At 39.4% G+C, this 21,962-nt stretch overlaps 1 pseudogene; it reads right to left on the bottom strand.

The window, feature by feature from the left end:
• Positions 1 to 11,750: 11,750 nt before the first annotated feature.
• LOC102153140 lies at positions 11,751 to 12,203 on the bottom strand (annotated as a pseudogene).
• Positions 12,204 to 21,962: the final 9,759 nt, after the last annotated feature.

Consider the following 21,962-nt stretch of genomic DNA (forward strand, 5'->3'; position numbering starts at 1 on the left):
CCATCCAGTGAAAAAGCTTCTGCACAGCAAAGGAAATAATCAACAAAACTAAAAGGCAGCATATGGAGTGGGAGAAGATATTTGCAAACAGCATATCTGATAAAGGGTTAGGATCCAAAATCTATAACGAACTTAACAAACTCAACACCCAAAAAACAAATAATCCACTTAAAGAATGGGCAAAAGACATGTATAGACACTTTTCCAAAGAGGACATCCAGATGGCTACCGACACATAAAAAGATGTTCAACATCACTCATCATCAGGAAAATACAAATCAAAACCAAGATGAGATATCACTTCACACCTGTAAGAATGGCTAAAATCAATAACACAAGAAACAATGGGTGTTGGCAAGGATGCAGAGAAAGGGGAACCCTCTTACACTGTTAGTGGAAATGCAAACTGGTGTAGCCATTCTGGAGAACAGTATGGAGGCTCCTCAAAAATTTAAAAATTACCCTACAATCCAGCAATTGCACTACTAGGTATTTACCTGAAGGATACAAAAATTCAGATTCAAAAGGGCACATCCACCCAGATGTTTATAGCAGTATTATCAACAATAACCAAACTATGAAGAGCCCAAATGTCCATCAATTGATAAAAAGACAAAAAAGATGTGGTATGTGTATGTGTGTGTGTGTGTGTGTGTGTGTATATATATATATTCATATGTATATGAATATTACTCAGCCATCAAAAAGAATGAAATCTTGGGGTGCCTGGGCAGCTCAGTCAGTTAAACACCCAACCCTTGGTTTTGGCTCAGATCATGATCTTAGGGTTGTGAGATCCAGCTCCACATCAGGCTCCATGCTCCACGCTCAGTACAGAGTCTGCCTGTCCCTCTCCCTCTCCCTCTGCCCCTCCCCTTGCTTATACTCTCTCTCTCTCTCTCTCTCTCTCTCTCAAATAAATAAATAAAATCTTAAAAAATAAAATAAAATTCCATTTTTAAACTATGGTATAAATGTTACCATCACCTCTTCTCCTCCAGGTGAGGCTACATCATGAGTAGAAGAGTAGAGTGGTATGGTCGGCTTCTAGAGTACCTTGAACTCTCTCCCTCTTGTGTGCTTAGTAGGGAGGATGAAGAAAGACAAAAGTATTGCTTATAACTGATGCTCCATGTCTCGTGAAACAAATGGAGCACATTCTTTAGGACCCTGGAAAGGCCTCTGCACTGCAGAGCTCCTGATGGGAGGTCCAGCCCTAGTCAACTTCTTTTAGATCCCCCTTAGTTCTTGCCCCTGATAGTGGTCCCACAGAAGCTTCCTGCTGGAGTCCCACTGCCCAGCAGGCACTCTTTTTGCCCTGGATACCAGCAAACTGCTTCAAGCCACACCATCATCTCTCTCTGGTTTTCCTTTGCCCTGCTCATGTAGGCCCAGGGTTCACCACCAAATCCTAATCTGCTGCCTTAGTAGTTTTCCATCTGAGGAATGGGATGCCAGACCCATTTTTGCAGATTCTTCCAATCCTTGAATTCAAATCTCTTCGAGTTGCATCTTCACTTGGCTTAGGGGAAAAGAGAACAAACGTGGGAAGAGTCACAGCACTCCCTATCAGGTTAACAACCTATGAACCCCTAAAAATGGTTCATTCTAAAAATGAACCCCTTCTACCTTCCAGGTCATTTAGTACCTAGAACCATACGTTTAGTGGTAGCATTTCCAAGTCAGCTCTTCCTAGGAAGGTCCTGGAGTAGCTATTAGGCCCACTTGTTAGCAGCTCTTCTTATACTGTGAAAGACTTAGCATCACTTTCAACCCCAAATGAACCCTATTGACAGTTGTAAGCAGGAAGTCCCCCTCAGCCTCCTGATGCACAAAGAAATACCTATTAAAACAGCATAATTTGCCCCTGGGTGGCGCAGCGGTTTGGCGCCTGCCTTTGGCCCAGGGCACGATCCTGGAGACCCGGGATCGAATCCCACGTCAGGCTCCCGGTGCATGGAGCCTGCTTCTCCCTCTGCTTATGTCTCTGCCTCTCTCTCTCTCTCTCTCTCTCTCTCTCTCTCTATGTGACTATCATAAATAAATAAAAATTTAAAAAAAAAAAAATAAAAATAAAAAAAAAATAAATAAATAAAACAGCATAATTTGCACCACAATAGCGATACTCTATGGGTACCTGCCCCAGGTTGAGATGGTTTTTACAGAGTAGGTAATAGCTAAGTAGAGTCCTAAAGGACATGTAGGTTTATCTAAACACCAGGTATGGGAAGAAGGTACCCAAATGAGAGAAAAACTCATATGGAAGTCTGGAGGATAAAGTGTTTTTTTCCCAGGAATTTCAAGTTTTTCCTGCCATAAATATTACCAGCATTTATTATGTGCCAGGCATTGCTGGAGATACAGCAGAAAGCAAAACACCTCAAAAATCCTGACCCTCACAGTGCTTATTACCCTGGTAGAAAGGAGGGGACAAGACAGGGAGTAGACAGAGATGAGACTTCAGGGAAAAGGGGACCAGATACAAATGGCCTTGAAGCCTAGCCAAGAAATTTTGGCTTACCTGAGGGCATGGGAATACCACTGATTTTAGGCAGAGGAGAAATGTGATAGATTTACATCATATCACTCTGTTTCAGAGTTTATTTTCCTTTGTATTTTCCATAAAAATCCTCTCCATTCATTTTTAAGGTTAGCACAATCCTCTTGGTGCACCTAACAAAGGTAGCATATGAAAGAATCTCAATCACCAATGTAGGCACAAAAATCCTAATGAGGTTGGAGTCATTAGCTATAAATTCAGAAAAGAATACAGATAGGATCTCATATTATATATAAGTAAAAATAAATTTTAAGTGGGTAAGTGGTTTCAATATAAAAATAGAATTATAAAAACACTGAAAGAAAAAATAGAAGGATAGTTAATAATCCTGGGGGAGGGGGAGCAACATTTTTAAATATAATACAAAATACTCAGATTTGACTACTAGTAAAAATTTTAAGCATCTAAGAGGCCAATGTGACCATACATAAAATTTGAAATCACAACTATGAAAACAATTACAATATATGATGACAAAGGGGCAACATATAAAAAGCTCTCACAAATCAGCATAAAAAAGTTTAATATCACATCCCAAAAAAATAAGGACAGAAGATATAAACAAACATTTCTTAATAAAAGAAATATGAATCAGTGTTATGAAACACTTTTAAAAGATGGTTCACATCTAAAAAAAGATTTTTCACATTTAAAAATAAAACCTAAAATTACATTGTCATTTTTGTTTATGTTTTTTTTTTTTCAGCTTTATTGATATATACTTTTCTCAAATTTTCTATTTCACTGTATTGCTGAAGTTTCTTAAGTGGACTATTGATCTCTTCCAGAACTGTATTTGTTCATGGATAGCAGCTATCTAATTGTTGATCTTTGTTGGGGCACAGAGGCAGGGGTCTCCTCCTTCATCATCTTAGGATGTCCTGCACTGACTTTTTCTGTAATCACATTCAGACTTGTGAATCACACCTTTGAATGCTTGTAATCAACCAAATGCTCTATTATTTTTTTTCACAAATTAATACCAAACTGGGTTTTCTCCATTCTATGTTGGTTTAATTGCTCTTTTGAAGCTAAATTCCACATCTTTATGTCCATTACACTCAAATTTCAAAATGATCTTAACAGGTCTGAATTCTGGGCTGAAATGAACAATCATAATTTCCTTTCTGTCATGCCAGCTCTCAATTCCAGGTTATATTTTTATCCTGAGTCATTTTTCTTAAAGATAAACATCTCAGGAACAAAGACAGAAAGTAGATGCAGTCAGATCAAAGGAGGAAACCTCAGCACAATCTATGCATAGGAGAGGGGTTTCTGTGCAGGTGGAAGCTGCCCCAAGAGAGGCCCAAGCTTGGAGGCTGCAAAAAGGGTACACCAAGGCAACCAGCCACATGCAACTAGGTGGTTCATTCCACACCACCTATGCTAAGCAGAATGAAGCAGAGGGATGGACGCTTGGATGAAAGAGGCCATATAGTAGTGCCTGAGGTAGCTGGAGAAACCCAGAAGTAACACGGAATCTCACCATCAGATAACTGGATACCAGCATCCTACCAGCACCACATCGTAACTCTCTCTCCATTAGAGGCAATAAGGCATACAACAGGATATCTCAACTATCCAGATGAGTACAGAAGCAATATTCTAATATTTGTAGGAAGCTAACGGCAGGAAAAGGAGGTATTAAACTCAACAAACAGAACTAACACCTGGAGATCCCTGGGTGGTGCAGCGGTTTAGCGCCTGCCTTTGGCCCAGGGCGCGATCCTGGAGACCCGGGATCGAGTCCCACATCGGGCTCCCGGTGCATGGAGCCTGCTTCTCCCTCTGCCTATGTCTCTGCCTCTGTGTGTGTGTGTGTGTGTGACTATCATAAATAAATAAAAATTAAAAAAAAATTAAAAAAATAAAAGAACTAACACCCAAGGAAACAAAGTTAATGGAACAAACAGGTAGAAACATTAAAAGAAGTATTAGGAAAAGAACCAATTAGAGATCTTGGGAAATAATAAAAATAAAAATCACAAGAGATGCAGCTGAGGAGCTATTAATAAGCCAAAAAATTGAGAATGCAGCCCAACTTTTCAAGGGAATTAAAAATATGAAATAAAAGTCAGTGTCATTTCTGCTGCATTCTCTTGGTAAGAAATGACTCACAGTTTGGTTAACCATGCCAGATTCAAGGCAAGGGGACTACACAAAACTGGAAGGAATGACTCCTTGGGAGCATCACTGTGACATTCACCTTCATGCTCTTCCATTACTCTGTATGTGCCTCTATTATCACCTGTCACATGATGTTATAATTTACTTGTCAGCCTCCCCATTAGACTATGAGTCATGAGGGCAAGAACCATTTCACTCATCTTTCATAGCCACAATGGCTGGCTCAAGTTCTAGCACATAGTAGGTACTTACTAAAGGTTTGTGGAATTAAATTATTCTTGTTGCAATCATCCAGAGTACATAGAGTCAGAGTACCTGGCTCTAAAGATAGTTCTGGACGATGTGGGCTATATTTCTAAAGAAAGTACATTAAATCAATTATTTTCAAGGTAAAGGTAACCTCCAGAAGACCTGAAGTAGAACATGTAATTTTCAAGACGTTATAGGCAAGGGGGACAAGGAAAATATATTCAATTTAACAAAAGCCTTTTTTTTTTTAAGATTTTGTTTATTTATTCATGAGATACACAGAGAGAGAGAGAGAGGCAGAGACATAGGCAGAGGGAGAAACAGGCTCCATGCAGGGAGCTCTATGTGGGACTTGATCCCAGGTCTCCAGGATTACACCCTGGGCAGAAGGCAGCGCTAAACCACTGAGCCACCTGGGCTGTCCACAAAGGCCTTCTATATATCTCAGAAATCTACATATAGACAAAACATAATAATAATATTGCAGATCTAAATAACATAACCATCAGACTTGAACTAAAGCTACAAAAAGACAACTTTGCAGTCAACAATTTGTGAGCAAACATACATCACATTTATTAAAACTGTGTATCAGGCCACACAGAAAACTTGAAAATTTTCAAAATGCAAACATCATGCAGATCATATTGTAACACAATTTAAAATTCATAAAACAAAAAAATTGATAGTCACTTTCCACCTACCCCTCCACCAAAAAATCTATCTACATAAAAATGTGAAATCTTAACATGGGTACACATGAAAATATATTCAACATCACCCATCATCAGGGAAATACAAATCAAAACTACAATGAGATATCACCTCACACCTGTCAGAATGGCTAAATTTCACAACACAAGAAATAACTGGTGTTAGCAAGGATGCAGAGAAAGGGGAACTCTCTTATGCTGTTGGTGGGAATGCAACTGGTGCAGCCACTCTGGAGAACAGCATGGAGTTTCCTTGAAAAATTAAAGATACAACTAATCTACAATTTTCCCAAAGTATATAAAAATCAGATTCAAAGGGATACATCACCCCAATGTTTATAGCAGCATTATCAACAATAACCAAACTATGGAGAGAGTCCAAATATCCATTGACAAATGAATGGATAAAGATGTGATATATATGGCCATCAAAAAATGGAATTTTGTCATTTGCAAGGACGTGAATACAGCTAGAGTGTATTATTCTAAGTGAAATAAGTCAGTCAAAGAAAGACAAATACCATATGATTTCACTCATGTGTGAAATTTAGTAAACAAAAGAGATGAACATGTGAGAAGGGGGAAAAAGAGAGAGGTAGAGAAGGGGAGGCAAATTATAAAGAGACTCAACAATAGAGAACAAACAGAAGGTTGATTGAAAGAGGTGGGTGTGGGGTAGGCTAGATGGACGATTGGTATTAAAGAGGGTACTTGTTATAATGAGCACTGGGGGTTGTATATAAGTGGCAAATCACTGAATTCTGCTCCAGAAACCAATATTTCAGTTCTATGTTAACGACCTAAAATTTAAATAAAAAATAAGTCCAGTAGGATTTTTTTTAATGTATGGGTAAAAGAAGAAATAAATTAGAAATTATAAACCTAATAGAACACTAACCATAAAAAAATATAAAAGATAATCAAATGTCTCCTCCCTGAAATTGGATCAGGTCCATTTGATTTTATAGGTAGGTTCTGTCAAACCTTCAGGGCTATAATTCCCAAGTTACATAAACAAGCCCAGATCACAGATAATGGTAAAAGATTTTTAATTGTTATAATGAAGTTAGCATAATACTGATATCAAAACCAAAAAAAGAGTGGCTCAGTCAGGTGAGTGTCCAACTCTTGACCTCAGCTCAGGTCTTGATCTCAAGGTCATGAGTTCAAGCTCTGCATTGGGCTCTACACTGGGTTTGGAGCCTAGTCTACTTAAAAAAACACACAGCAAAGAATATACGAGGAAAAAAGCATAGGCCTATCTCATGTATGAACATACATGCACAATGCTTACATAGGAGAATATTTAAATAATGGAAAAATATGACTGATTCCAAGAATTCAATGTTAAATCACAGTTTTTAAATCTTATATATTGAATGACATTAACAGATTAAAGAAGAAAACACACATAAACATTTCAATAGATGATAGAAAAGTTAGTGATAAAAGTTAACATCCAATGCTTTTTTTTTAAAATAAAGTTTCCATTTATTTACTTGAGAGAGAGAGAGAGCGCATGAGATGGGGGGGAGAGAGAGAGAGAGAGAGAGCGTGAGATGGGGGAGGGTTAGAGGGAGAAGCAGACTCCCCACTGAGTGGGGACCCTGATGCAGGGTTTGATCCTGGGACTCTAGGATCATGACCTGAGCCAAAGGCAGATGCTTAACCCACTAAGCCACCCAGGTTCCCCCAACCAATGCTTTAAAAAAAAAAAAATTAGAAGCTAGAACAGAAGGAAACATCAAACCCAAAGCAAATGTTATACTTGATATTGAAAATAAGAAGCTTTCCCATTCAAATCAGGCATATTTCAAGGATGCCTTCTATCACTGCTACTGTTTACAACTGTGCTAGAGGACCTAGCCAATTCAATAATTAATGTAAAAGAAAAAACTCTCTAGGTATTATAATTATATAACATGAAAAATCTTGAGAATTAACTGACTGAAACTTGCAACAAGGTAGCTGAATACAAGATCAAAAATATACAAAAATTAACAGCTCTACTATAAACCAATAATAACAAATTGGGGGAAAAAAGAATATCCCATATACAATAGCAATGAAAACTATTATCACCATAAATAAACAAGAAATGTATACTACCTCCATAAAGAGACCTATAAAAATTTACTAAACTTACTGCATAAAAACTGTCCTTAATATATCTCCCCAAATTAATTTATAAATTCAAAGAAATCCCAATTAAAAATGCTCAGATTTTCATAGAGAAAGGCATACCAATCCTAAAATTTATTAGCATAAAAAAATGTCCAAGAATAGACAATCTTGAAAAAGAGCATTATAAGGGCATTTGTCATACTAATTGTCAAATATATATTATAAAGATTTTAGTAAAATGTTTAAGTGGGGCATTAGAGCAGAAATAGACAAATAGATTAATGGTACAAAAAGAGAAAAACCGGGACACCTGGGTGGCTCAGCCGTTAAAGTGCCTGCCTTCAGCTCAAGGCATGATCCCAGGATCAAGTCCCGCATCAGGCTTGCTGCATGGAGCCTGCTTCTTCCCTCTGCCTTTCTCTCTCTCTCTCTCTCTCTCTCTCTCTCTCTCTCTGTCTCTCATGTGTAAATAAATAAAATCTTTAAAAAAAAATTCTGAACGTACCTACATGTATAATAGGGATTTGGTACATGATCGTTTAAATATGGTATATTAAATGATTGGATAGAAAATAAAGTATGCAATAAATAATTTTGAGAACAACTATCAATTTGGAAGAAAGTAATTAGACTTCCTGCCATTCACAAAAATAAAGTCCATGTGGATCAGAGTTTAAAAGATAAAAAAACATGAAAAAGAAGAAAATTTAGAGTGTGTTTATAATCTTGAATTCAAAATGACTCTTTTAAACAAGATTTTTAGATAAGTAATAAAATCTAAATTACTAAGTGAAATAAGTGAGTAAGCAAAATATCAGGTGATCTCACTTATGCATGAAAAAAAATTTTTTAATGTTCATAAATACAGAGAGCAGATTGGTTGTTGCCAGAGACAGGAGCTAAGGAATGAGTGAAATGGGCAGAGAATGTCAAAAGTCACAAACTTCCATTATAAAATGGATAAATTATGGAAATTTGATGTACAGCATGTAACTATAATTAATAATACTGTATTGCATATTTGAAAGGTGCTGAAAGAATAAATTTTTAAAAGCCCTTATCACACAAAGATTTTTGTAACTATGTATAGTGACAGATGGTAGATTTATGTGATGATCATTTCATAGTATATACAAATATCACATCATTATGTTGTATACCTGAAACTAGCACAATGTTATATATCAGTTATACTACAATAAAAAATAAAACTTGGGGTAGCCCCGGTGGCGCAGCGGTTTAGCGCCTGCCTTTGGCCCAGGGCGTGATCCTGGAGACCCTGGATCGAGTCCCACGTCGGACTCTCTGCATGGAGTCTGCTTCTCCCTCTGCCTGTGTCTCTGCCTCTCTCTCTCTCTCTGTCTCTATGAATAAATAAATAAAGTCTTTAAAAAATTAAAAAATAAATAAATAAAACTTGGAAAGTAAAATGTTAATAAATTTAGCTACATAGAAACTTTACATTTCTATAACAAAAACACCATAATTAACTTTAAAAAGAAACAGACTATAGAAACTATTCATAATATTCATTAAAAAAAAAAGAGGGGCACCTGAGTGGCTCAGTTGGTTAAGCATCTGCCTTTGGCTGAGGTCATAATCTCAGGGTCCTGGAATTGAGCCCCATTAGGCCCCCTGCTCAGTGGGGAGCCCGCTTCTCCCTCTCCCCGCTCTCCCCACTGCTCATGTTCTCTTGCTATCTCTCTCTCTCTCTCAAATAAATAAATAAAATCTTTTTTTAAAAATGAGTAATATTCAGAATACACTAAGGACTTCTATAGATAAATAAAATGAACAACCTACTAGAAAAATGAACAGTTTGTAGAAGTAGAGCAACAAAGGAAAAACAACCATATAAAAATGCATTGAATTTCATTAGCAATCAGTAAAATGCAAGCTAAATAACAATGAGAACCCATTTGAGGCCTAGCAAAATTCAAAAAGTTTTATAATATCAAATGTTAAAAGAAGATGGGGCAAAACTCACAACTCTAGTGACGGTACAGACTGTTGTTGAGGCCATTTTGCAAAATGCACTGATATTTGAGATGTATTTATCTTTTGATCCAGCAATTCCATTATTCAGTATCTACACCGGAAAAGCACTGGCTTCTCCACAAAATGGCAGAAATAAAGAGAATCATCAGAACTCTGTTTGTGGTAGAGGAAACACTGGACATTATTCCCCTATTGCCTCCTCTAAGGGAGGCAAAAAGGGGAAATAGTTAAATAGCAAGAGAAAGAAGGAAGGGAGGGAGGTTTCTTGTTTAATATGAGGTTAAAAGCATAAAGCAAATTTCAGAATATATGTGATGTGATACCATGTTTATAAAAGCAAAAACTATATATTTCTATATGTCCATATATTATGTAAATGCATTTTTAAAAGAGCCATAAAGGAGATACCTCATTAATAATGGAATATTATTCAACCATGAGAAAGAAATCCTACCATGTGCTACAACATGGATGGACCTTGAGAGCATTATGCTAAATGAAATAAGCTAGACCAAGAAAGACAAATATTGTATGGTATCACTTACAAGTGGAATCTTTTTATTTTTTTAAGATTTTATTTATTTATTCATGAAAGACACAGAGAGAGAGAGGCAGAGACACAGGCAGAGGGAGAAGCAGGCTCCCCGCAGGGAACCCCAATACAGGACTTGATCCCAGGACCCCAGGACCATGACCTGAGCCAAAGCCAGATGCTCAACCACTGAGCCACTCAGGTACCCCTACATGTGGCAACTTAAAAAAAGGTTGACAGGGGCTAGAGGATAGGGTAAACAGGGAAATATTGGTAAAAGAGTATGAATTTTCAATCATCAGATATAGGGTCTGAGCATCGAACATAAAACATGGTGATAATAGTTAATAACACTGTATTGTATAATTGAAATTTGCTAACAGAACTTAAACATTGTACCAAAAAAAATTTTTAAGAGAATAACTTTCTTACTCTGATTCAAAGTTATTTTATGTTAGATTGATGTACCACCTAAAATTATCTCCCACAGCACCAGTGAAACATGTCCTTTAGTAAAGAAATTCTATGGTAAAAATAAATAATAGATAGAGAGATGGATTGATGGATAGATAGACAGATAGAAAAAGAAAGTAATAAACAGGGCAGCCCCGATGGCTTAGTGGTTTAACCCCGCCTTCAGCCCAGGGCGTGATCCTGGAGATGGGGATTGAGTCCCACGTCAGGCTCCCTGCATGGAGCCTGCTTCTCCCTCTGCATGTGTTGTGTCTCTGCCTCTCTCTCTCTCTCTCTCTCTCTCTCTCTCTCTCTGTCTCTAATAAATAAATAAAATCTTTTTAAAAAAATATAATAAACAGATAAATGGTACACTAACCTGGTAACACTCATCACCTCTGGGAGACGGTCAGGAGTAATTTTAGCTTTATCAGCTGAAATACATACATATACAATGAGACTATCTTCTTCTATAACTTGTGTAATTTTTTAAACTTTTTTAAAAAATAACAAATAAAACTGTTTTAGGGACAAGGATAGAGCTCTCTGACATGCTGCCAGAAAACTTCCTATAGGCTGTCCCATTAATGTTTCATATGATGATATCTTTTATATATATATATATATATATAGAGAGAGAGAGAGAGAGAGAGAGAGTATGTGTGTGTGTGCGTGCAAGCAGGGAGGAGGGAGAGAGAGAGAGAGAGAGAGAGAGAGAGAGAGAGAGAGAGAGAGAATGTGGCTTGATCCCAAGACCCCAAGATCATAATCTGAGCTGAAATCAAGAGTCAGGTACTTAACTGACTGAGCCCCCCAGGCACCCCTATGGTATCTATTTTAAGCCAGATATGCCACCATTCTTTTAGTCCTCATACTTACCTCAGGAAGATTCTAGAATCATAGACTGGTAAAAGTCCATCCAGGTGGAAAAAAACTTTCATTATGTGCTAGGTGCTGTCCTAGAAAGGTTTTTTTTCTCTCATTTTAACAGTCTTTATTTAAAGTCATATATAAGATTACTTTGCCCTTGGATCTTCTCAATTGTTTCTTCCTTATATTCGCTCTTTTCCTTTCCTACTTGATGAAATTTGGCTTTATGTTCAAGGATCTTCTCGTGGTCTCTGTCCAGTTTTAGTCTAGTGATAACCATTTTGTGAAGGTGAATGCCACATGGGCAGTTGTGCCATTTGCCTTCTCTCACTATACTCATTTGATGTAGACCGTATATTTCTTCCTGTAAACCTGGACTACTTTGCCAATTTGCTGACATTTATAGTGTCCTCTCACAACCTGTACTTCCTCATCCTTTCAGAGGGACATGGATCAAACATTGTACTTCTTTGGAAAGAGGGGAAGACATAACCTTCCTGTGAATGTGAGACAGTGCACTGAAATGCCTTTTACAGTTCTTGCTCCGGTTGGCAGTCACAAAGGAATTGAACTTCATTTTGGCCGCTGGGACTTCAGCAATGGTCTCAAAAGGGCCTAGGAACTTTTTTAAGATTTATTTATCTGAGAGAGAAGGAGAGTGGCAGGAGGTACAGAGGGATAGAGAAAATCCTCAAGAAGACTCCCCACTGAGCACGGAACCTGATGTGGGATCTGCTTGATCCCAAGACCCTGAAATCATGACCTGAGCTGAAACCAAGAGCCACCCATTCAGCCAACTGAGCCACCCAGGTGCTCCAAAGGGCCTAGGAATTTTCATGAGTTACTGACTCTAACCTCACAACAGGTCTAAGAGATAAGCATTATTTTTTGTATTTTACACATGAGAAAATAAAATCCAGAGAGGTGAAGCAACTTGTCTAAAATCACAGTTGGCCCATCAGGGGTTATTTAAATCCAGCTCTTTGATTTCCAAAACCTATTCCACTCCTCCTATAACAGGCCACTTCCTGTTCTATCACTGAAAATGAAGATCCTTAGTTAAATTGCTCCCAGGCCAAAGAACTTAATCTGGGTAGAGAGAATCAAATATGGCAGCATGGACATGATGATGTGCCTTGTAGATGTCTCTTCAAAGACGGACTCACTGCCAGCTGCCAAGAATGCCTCAGGCCATCAGACCCTTCAGGTATTGCCACGGCTGCTGCAGAAAGGCTGCTGTCACTAGCTTACCTCCCCAGGAAGCAGAGTCCAAGATGGAGTGTTGAAAAGGCAGGATGTATATTAGGAAGTACTTTTGGGATCAACGGCTATGGAAGGGATAACACAAAGGAAGAATTCAAGCAGTTCCAACAACCATGGCCAACCCCACAGGGAGCTCTGGAGTTGAGATGGCCCAGTAGAGTTGTCCCCTGTAGAGCTAACATGGCCTAGGCTTCATGTCTCACCTCCATCCATCATTGCATGTGGGCCACCAAGGAAGGGCATGACTGTGAGCTGAGATAACACATGAAGAGGATGACAACTGAAGGCTAGCTGCCAACAGCAACTGGAGCAACAAATCTTTCCTTGAAGGGGGATTTGGGTGGCACCTCACCATGTACATCACAGACTAAAAGTCTGTATAAGGGACAGTTAAATCTCAGTCCTGCCCCTTCCTGACCCCTGCAGAGGAAGAATGTTCTACCCTCTGGAGGAATGTCCTACAGAGGCTCCAGATTCTGAAACGTCAGGAATATTGGAAAGTTAAGGTGAGGTGCTAAATTAAAAGTTGTCCATAGGAGTGCTTGGGTGGCTCAGTCCTTTAAGTATCTGACTCTCGATTTCGGCTCAGGTCATAATCTTAGGATCATTCGATGGAGCCCTGCATTGGGCCTCACACTCAGTAGGGAATAGGGAACCTGCTTGAGATTCTCTCTGCCTCTACCCCACTCCCTCTGCTCGTCCTCCCTCTAAAATAAATTTTTTTGAAGCAATGAATTTAGTGAAATGTTGCCTCCCAAGTGGTAAGAGCTCTTCCCAGCTCCTTTTCCCAGCCAAGCTCACAGAACTCCCATAACCATGGCAGAGAAGCCTCCAAAGCACAGGATAGACAGATCCTTCTCAGTAGAAACCGCACAGCTCCAGAGTAAAGATATTCAGATACTAAAATCTCAGGATCTCCCACCACAAAAGTCAGCTTACCACTCAATCACCGTATGATGGAGGCCAGCAGTGAACAAGCCTACTCCCCTACCACACACACATACACACACATACATACACACACACTTCTGGCAGTTTTCAGCATCTCTCTTCATTCTAACAGACCCATGGCTCAACAATACCTGACATTTAAAGAAGCCTTGAACATAAAACAGAGAGCAAAGCAAATAAATAGGAAAAGGAACTGGAAGAAAGTGAGCCACATAGAACGTTTTAAAAAGCAACTTGTAGAAAAACACTTAAAATGAAAACACACAGAGTCATAGGAGACATTGTCACATCCACAAACCAAATGCAGGCTGCTATTTTTAAAAAGCAACAAGAACAAGAAAGAGAAAGAGCCCTTGGTAGCTAAAATTGTGATCGTTACAATTGAAAATTTAACAGGAAGTTTAGAAAAGTCAACAAAAGAGATACCCCAGATGATAAGTAGAAGGAAAGGACATAAAATAAGCAAGAAGCAAAGAAGAGAGTAAGAGAATTAGAGTTTCAGTCTGTGAGATTCACTATCCAAATATGTGGAGTTCCAGAAATAGAGATGGAGGTGGGGGAATAATGGGAAAAAGAACTTTAAAAATCAAAAAGAAGAAAACTTCCAGAGCTGGAATCTGTGACTTTCTGGATAGAAAACAGCCATTTATTGGCTAAAATTGACAACTTGGGAAACAAGAGATGTTCGCAAGGGTGTGGAAAAAGGGGAATCCTCTTACACTGTTGGTGGGAATGCTAACTGGTACATCCAGTCTGGAAAACAGCATGGAGTTGCCTCAAAAAGTTAAAAATGGAGCTACCCTACAATCCAGCAATTGCACTACTAGGTATTTACCCAAAAGATACAAAAATACAGATTCAAAGATGCTTATGCACCCCAACTTTTATAGCAGCATTATCAACAATAGCCAAACTATGGAGAGAGCCCAAATATCCATTGACTGATGAATGAATAAAGAAGATGTGGTATGTACACACACACACACACACACACACACACACACACACAATGGGATATTGCTCAGCCATCAAAAAGGATGAAATCTTGCCATTTGCAATGACATGGATGGAACTAAAGGGTAGTATGCTGAGCAAAACAAGTCAGTCAGAGAAAGACAAATACCATATGATTTCACTCAAATGAGGAATTTAAGAAACAAAACAGATGAACATAGGGGAAAGGAAGGAAAAATAAAATAAGAAAAACATATAGGGAGGCAAGCCATAAAAAATTATTAAATATGGAGAACAAACTGAAGGTTGATGGAAGGAGGTGGAGGGATGAGCTAGATGGGTGATGGGAATTAAAGAAGGTATTCGTTGTGATGAGCACTGGGTATTGTATGTAAGTGATGAATCACTAAATTCTACTTCTGAAACTAATACTATGTTATATGTTAACTTAGATTTAAGTAAAACCTTGGAAGAGAAAAGAAAGAAAATAGTCATTTATAACCCACCACAATAAAATTTATGAGATTCAAAAAAACTAGCTAACTAAATAAATAAATAAATAAAATTTACAAGATACACCCCACAATACATCATTGAGGAATTTCAGAACACCAGGAATAAAGATGAGATTTCAAAAGCTTCCAGAGAGAAATGGAGGAAAATAATCAGGGAAGAAGAAAGCACAGAATCCAGGAAACAGAACCCAAAAGAGAAGAGAGGAGGGCAAACTTCTAAGAGTAAAAAAAGTCCCAAAAGGACAGCAGGCCCTGAAGTACAGAGTCCAGAATTGAGCAGAAAGGTGGACTCCAGGAGGGAGGTCTGGGGAGGCAGGGGAATGGAATTTGTAAATTATCTGCCAAAGGATGTGGGATAGATTAGCAAGAGGTACGAAGAAAGCTAAGCAAAATAAATGGATGCGATCAACAACTCTGGAAAAAGTTAAAGGAAAGGAACTGTAATCTTAGTTCAGTACTTGGTTCAGCGTAAACAGTCTGTACATGTACACAATCTGTACGTAGCTGTTGAAATGGGGCAAATGCAACAGAACGCATTGGGTGAGGTATGTCTTACCCCGGGCTTGTCTCTCCCAATTTCTGCCATCCTCTAGTTGGCATATTTGTTTAGGCTTTGTAGGATTTCACAAGTAGCTGATCTGCTGATTGTATAAATATAACATGTTTGTCTTCTTCACGTTCTTTTGAGGTTTTATTCTTTACAAACTTCTTTTTGTATTGAGAAAAATAAGCAAAGCATCTTTGACCAAAGTTCTTGCACCAGGCAAAAGAATCTAAGCATAGCTTAGTGACCCCTCTTCTTGAAGTGTAGGAGGGTCTTAAACCATTCTTTCTTCTGTGTTCCCTTCCCTGTTTCCTATTTTGGGCCAGATCTTCTGCCCTAAAAACTTGACTCTTATCCTAGCTCCACTTCTCTCTTCCCCCAAAAAGCCCATACACATACATATTTAATTTGTGGGGTATCTTAACAACCCTTAAATGATTTGTGCAAAAACTCCTGAAGAAGCTAAGAACACTCCATCCCTGGTTCTCAATCTCCTGTGTCAAGACCATTCTTTGATGTGATTCATACTAATACATTTATATTTGGATGGATCAAACCTACTTTAATCTCTAATCCTAGGATAGAAGCAAAAGCAGTGAGAGGGCCTTCCATGTAGAAAGCAGGGGTCAAGCGGCACCTGAGTGGCTCAGTCAATTAAGCATCTTCCTTTAGCTCACGTCATGATCTGGGTCCTGGGATGGAACTCCACATCAGATGGCCCCAAGATTGTTTAATAAGGGGTGGACAGATGTAGCTCCATGCATGTTTACTGCTAGAAACCAAAGCTTCTGGTAAAATCTTGAATGTATTGGAGGGAGGGGCTTGGAAGGGAGGGCAGAAAAGTGTATACCTCTCTGTTCTTTCCCTGACCCCTCCTCTCATTTCTGAGCTGCAGGAGACCGAGCCCTCTTGGACTTTAGTGACCCCATGGAATTCTTATTCGATGGCTGATTTTGCTGTGCCAGGTACTTCCTTTCCCATTTGCTAACATTTTGTAACACACATGCTGACCTTTTTCCCTTCTCTTTACCCTGGAAAAATACAATGAATAAATAAAAACTTACTGGTACTGAAAAAAATTCCATTCACTATAGCAACAAAAATTATAAAATGCCTAAGAACAGACTTGAAAAGAAATGTACAGGGGCACTTGGGTGGCTCAGATGGTTAAGTGTCTGCCTTCAGCTCAGGTCATGATCTCTGGGTTCTGGATGGAGCCCTGCATCAGGCTTCTGGCTCAGTGGGGAGTCTGCTTCTCCTTCTTCCTCTGCCTCTCCCCCTTGCATATGCACTCGCTTGCTCTCTCTCTCTCTCTCTCTCTCTCTCAAATGAATAAATAAAATCTTTTTTAAAAATATATAAAACTCATATGAATAAAACTGTAAAAATTTTCTCCAGATGATAAAATGCGATCTGAATAAAGGGAGAGATATTCCATGTCCCTGAGTGTGAAGATTCATTATTGTAAAATTCATTATTTCCTTCCTACATTAACCCATAAATTCTCAAAGCAAACACACTAAAACCCCAATATGATTCCTTAATGAAATTTGACAAACTGATTATAAGTACCTTCTGAATGAGAAAATATTCAAGAATAGTCAAGAAATGCTCTAAAGAAAAGAACAACACATGAGACTTAATCCACCAGGTATCAAAAGATTTTTAAGGTGTCATTGGTCCAATAAGAGACAAACAGATGAAAGAGAACAGGAAATTGTAAAAGAGACTCATGAATCAGAATACATTTAGATAAAAATGTTTTTATCCAGTGGGGAGGGGCACCTCCATTAAGCATCTGATTCTTGATTTCGCCTCAGGTTGTGATCTCAAGATTGTGCAGTCTAGCCCTACATCTAGCTCCTAGCTCTGCACTCAGTACGAAATCTTCTTCCTTTTTTTTTTTTAATTTTATTTATTTATTCATGAGAGACACAGAAAGAGAGGCAGAGACATAGGCAGAGGGAGAAGTAGGCTCCTGTGGGGAACCTGATGCAGGACTCGATCCCAGGACCCCAAGATCACACCCTCAGCCAAAGGCAGATGCTCAACCACTGAGCCACCCAAGCATCCCAGTACAAAGTCTTCTTGTGACTCTCCCTTTTCTCTCCCTCTTCCTCTGTCCCTGCCCTGCCCCATTCTCTCTCAAAAATAAATAAATAAATCTTGAAAAAAAAACAGTAGGGAAAAGAAGGATTACTTATGAAATGTTTTAGGGACAACTGGACACTCATTTAGAAAATATTTAAGTTGGATCCCTACTTGACACAAATCCATATTTAAGATCTATTCATAACAACAAAAAGAAATATTTTCTGTGGTCGCAGAGCTAACAGGTAAGAAAACAGATATTAAGTCAAAGAACCATGCAGATAAATAAAAATTACTATTGTTGTAAGGGCTACAAAAAAAAAAGCATTACTTTCTGTTATGAAAACTCAAGAGTAGGAATTAGTTTAGGAAAGTCAAGATAGTCTTCTGTAAAAAGGAACTGAAGAAAGAACAGAAATTTATTCAGCTAAGAGTTGGAAGGCAACACACCTAAGAAACGACATAGCTATACAAAAGCTTGTGGAGAAGAATGTATGGAGCATTCAAAGAAGCAGGGGTGCATAGGACGCCCGGGTGGCTCAGTGGTTGAGCATCTGCCTTTGGCTCAGGCCATGATCTCAAGGTCCTAGGATCAAGTCCCGCATTGAGCTCCCCAAGGAGAACCTGCTTCTCTCTCTGCCTAGGTCTCTGCCTCTCTCTGTCTCTTGTGAATAAATAAGTAAAATCTTAAGAAAAAGAAGAAGAAGAAGCAGGGGTGCACTAGTAGGACTAGAATTTAGAAAAGAGAAGGGAGGGACGCCTGGGTGGCTCAGCGGTTGAGTGTCTGCCTTTGGCTCAGGGCATGATCCTGGAGTCCTGGGATTGAGTCCCCCATCAGGCTTCCTGCATGGAGCCTCTTCCTCCCTCTGCCTATGTCTCTGCCTCTGTCTCTCTATATCTCTCATGAATAAATAAATAAAATCTTTTTAGAAAAAAGAAAGAAAGAAAGAGAAAGAAAGAAAGAAAGAAAGAAAGAAAGAAAGAAAGAAAGAAAGAAAGAAAGAAAGAAAGAAAGAAAGAAAAAGAAAAAGAAAAAGGGAGAGTGAGGCCTGATCCTTCAGGGCCTTAGAGGTCACATTAAAGATTCTGGTCCCGGGATCCCTGGGTGGCGCAGCGGTTTGGCGCCTGCCTTTAGCCCAGGGCCCGATCCTGGAGACCCGGGATCGAATCCCACATCGGGCTCCTGGTGCATGGAGCCTGCTTCTCCCTCTGCCTGTGTCTCTGCCTCTGTGTGTGTGTGTGTGTGTGTGTGTGTGTGTGTGTGTGTGTGACTATCATAAATAAATAAAAATTAAAAAAAAAAAAAAGATTCTGGTCCCTGTCCTACAACAATGGAATTCCTTAAAAGTTGTAGCCAGGTGGGATTCCTGGGTGGCGCAGCGGTCTGGCGCCTGCCTTTGGCCCAGGGCGCGATCCTGGAGACCCTGGATCGAATCCCACATCGGGCTCCCGGTGCATGGAGCCTGCTTCTTCCTCTGCCTATGTCTCTGCCTCTCTCTCTCTCTGTGACTATCATTAAAAAAAAAAAAAAAAAAAAAAAAGTTGTAGCCAGGAGAATGACAAAGGAGGAGATTTGGGTTTTAAAAAGATCAACTCTGGCTGCAAGGTAGAAAAATGGATTTGCCAAGAGACTATATTGGGTCAGGGGATAAGTGCAATGTGGGCAGGAGTCCATACAAAAAATATTATTTGTTTGGACTAGATTGGTAGCAATGAAAATAGAAAGCAGTGGGCTGATTAAAGACCTATTTAAAAGGTAAAATGGGGGTACCTGGGTGGCTCAGTCAGTTAAGCCTCTGCCATCGGCTCAGGTCATGATCCCAGAATACTGGGATAGAGCCCAGAATTGGGCTCCTTGCTCAGCAGCGACCCTCCTTCTCCCTGTCCTCCCCACTCGTGCTCTCACTATCTTTGTCACAATCTCTGTCTCTCTCTCCAATAAATAAATAAAATCTTTAAAATAAATAAATAAATAAATAAAAATTAACAAAAGGTAATGAGTTGATGGAGGACTGGATACAGAGAGTGAGAGAAAAGGAGGTGTCGAGAATGTGTGGATGGTTGTATCAGTGACATAAAGAGCACAGGACAAGTTTGGTGCTAGGGAAATCACAAAATCAGGTTTGGACATGCAGAGTTTGAGGCATCTTGAGATGCATATAGGGAGCTACCAAGTAGGTAGCGTAGAACCTCAGGGAAAATATTCCCTTGTCACTTTTTCAACAGAACGTGAAATAGAACACTGTAGCCAACCAACCCCACAGACTGACTGACTCAGCACAGCTGAAGTTCCTTGCTCACTCACCAACCAGTCCAAAGCAGGGTGTGAGCAGCTCCCATTCATAATGTAATGCAGGGACCCCACTTTCTCCCCACTTACAGCCTCCCTCCCAAGTCCTCTGCTTCCAGACAGAAGAGTGGAAAACATGCCGTAACCACCTTAGCCAGGCGGTGATACGCACCACACATTACATATCACATCTCACTGTGTTCCACGGTGACAATAGAACCCCTGACGGAGCAGCTACTTCCTGGTGTGGTGCTGCCAGATAAAACACAGGATGCATAGTTAAATTTGAGTTTGGGGGGGGGGGGGATCATTTTTTTAGTATAAGTATGTCCCAAATATTGTACCTGAAATTGAAATTTAACTAGGTAACCTGTTTTCATTACTGCTTGCTCGCTTACTAAATCTAGCAAACCTATCCCAGGGACAATCCTATCTATGACAGAGGATCACACATTTTGATGGAGAGTCAGTCATTTCAGCCACAGGATACAAATGACTTGAAGCAGATTTGGGGCAGGCCATGCATGGTTTATAGCAACTTGTCCTTGAGTTTGAAAGGCCAGGGAAGAGGAAACTTTAGAAATAGAGGATGAATGAGGAGCACTCTTAGCAAACCTTAAAGTCAAAAAATGCAAATCAATGTAATTTATTCATTCAGCCAACAGGCATTTATTGAGCACTTATTATGTTCTAAGTGCCATGCTAGGGACTGAAGATACTGAGATATTTCTAATCCATGACCTAAAAAATCTCACAGCCTTGGGAGTTGGGGTGGGGACATAAATAAGCAGGTGAAGGTATAGCACTTAGGTTTAACTGTAGGAATCCAAAAAGTTTCCCAAAGGAATGGAATGCTGGCTGAACTGAGACTTACAAGTGTGGCAAGTAGGAATCCATTGAATGAAGCTGTGCAGATTGTAACAATCACCCATGCAATAGTAAGTGGTACAGGACAGAAACTCACACTGGAAACAACCAGAAAACTGGACAAAATATATGAAACTATTGACATCAGCCAGAGTAAGATGTAATCTCTGAGAGAAAGGAAATAAACAAGGTGAACCCTCCCTACAACTGACCCAGTTTTCTGCCTGGAGACAATTTCTGGAATTGGCACAGGGAAGGGAACCCAAGCAGAACCTCGCAGACTCACTGGAGTTAAGGATATAAATATAGGTCCTTGGGGAGGCTAAAATAGCTGGAATTTATATGAAGAAATAGTTTTCAAGAAATCTGCACGGGGGTCTGCTGAAGTCTTCAGCTAAATAATCTGCAAATACTTTGATAAAGCTCCACAAAACCAAAAACAGGACAACTGCCAAGTAGATATCAGCCGAACAATTCCCAGAGCCCATTTAGGGCTGGGAGATGTTTTGAGGTCCCCCACCCAAGCCAGAGTGGAGAGGACTCATGAACACAGAGCATTCAAAGCAACCCCAGAATTGTTGTGCCTTAGTAGCAGGGTAAAGGGTACTCTAGACCATCCTAACAAAGCTTAAAAACAAGCACAGAAAGGATTAACTGAGGGCAACTGGGTGGCTCAGTTAAGCTTCCAACTCTTGATTTCAGCTCAGGTCATGATCTCAGAGTGGTGAGACCGAACCCTGCGTCAGGCTCCCTGCTCAGCACAGAGTTGGCTTGGGATTCACTCTCTCCCTCTCCCTCTGCCCCTCCCCAGTCTCATGCTCAATAAACAAATAAATAAATAAATAAATAAATAAATAAATA

This window comes from Canis lupus, chromosome 23 (genome assembly GCF_011100685.1).
Source record: "Canis lupus familiaris isolate Mischka breed German Shepherd chromosome 23, alternate assembly UU_Cfam_GSD_1.0, whole genome shotgun sequence".
In the NCBI taxonomy this organism is placed as follows: domain Eukaryota; kingdom Metazoa; phylum Chordata; class Mammalia; order Carnivora; family Canidae; genus Canis; species Canis lupus.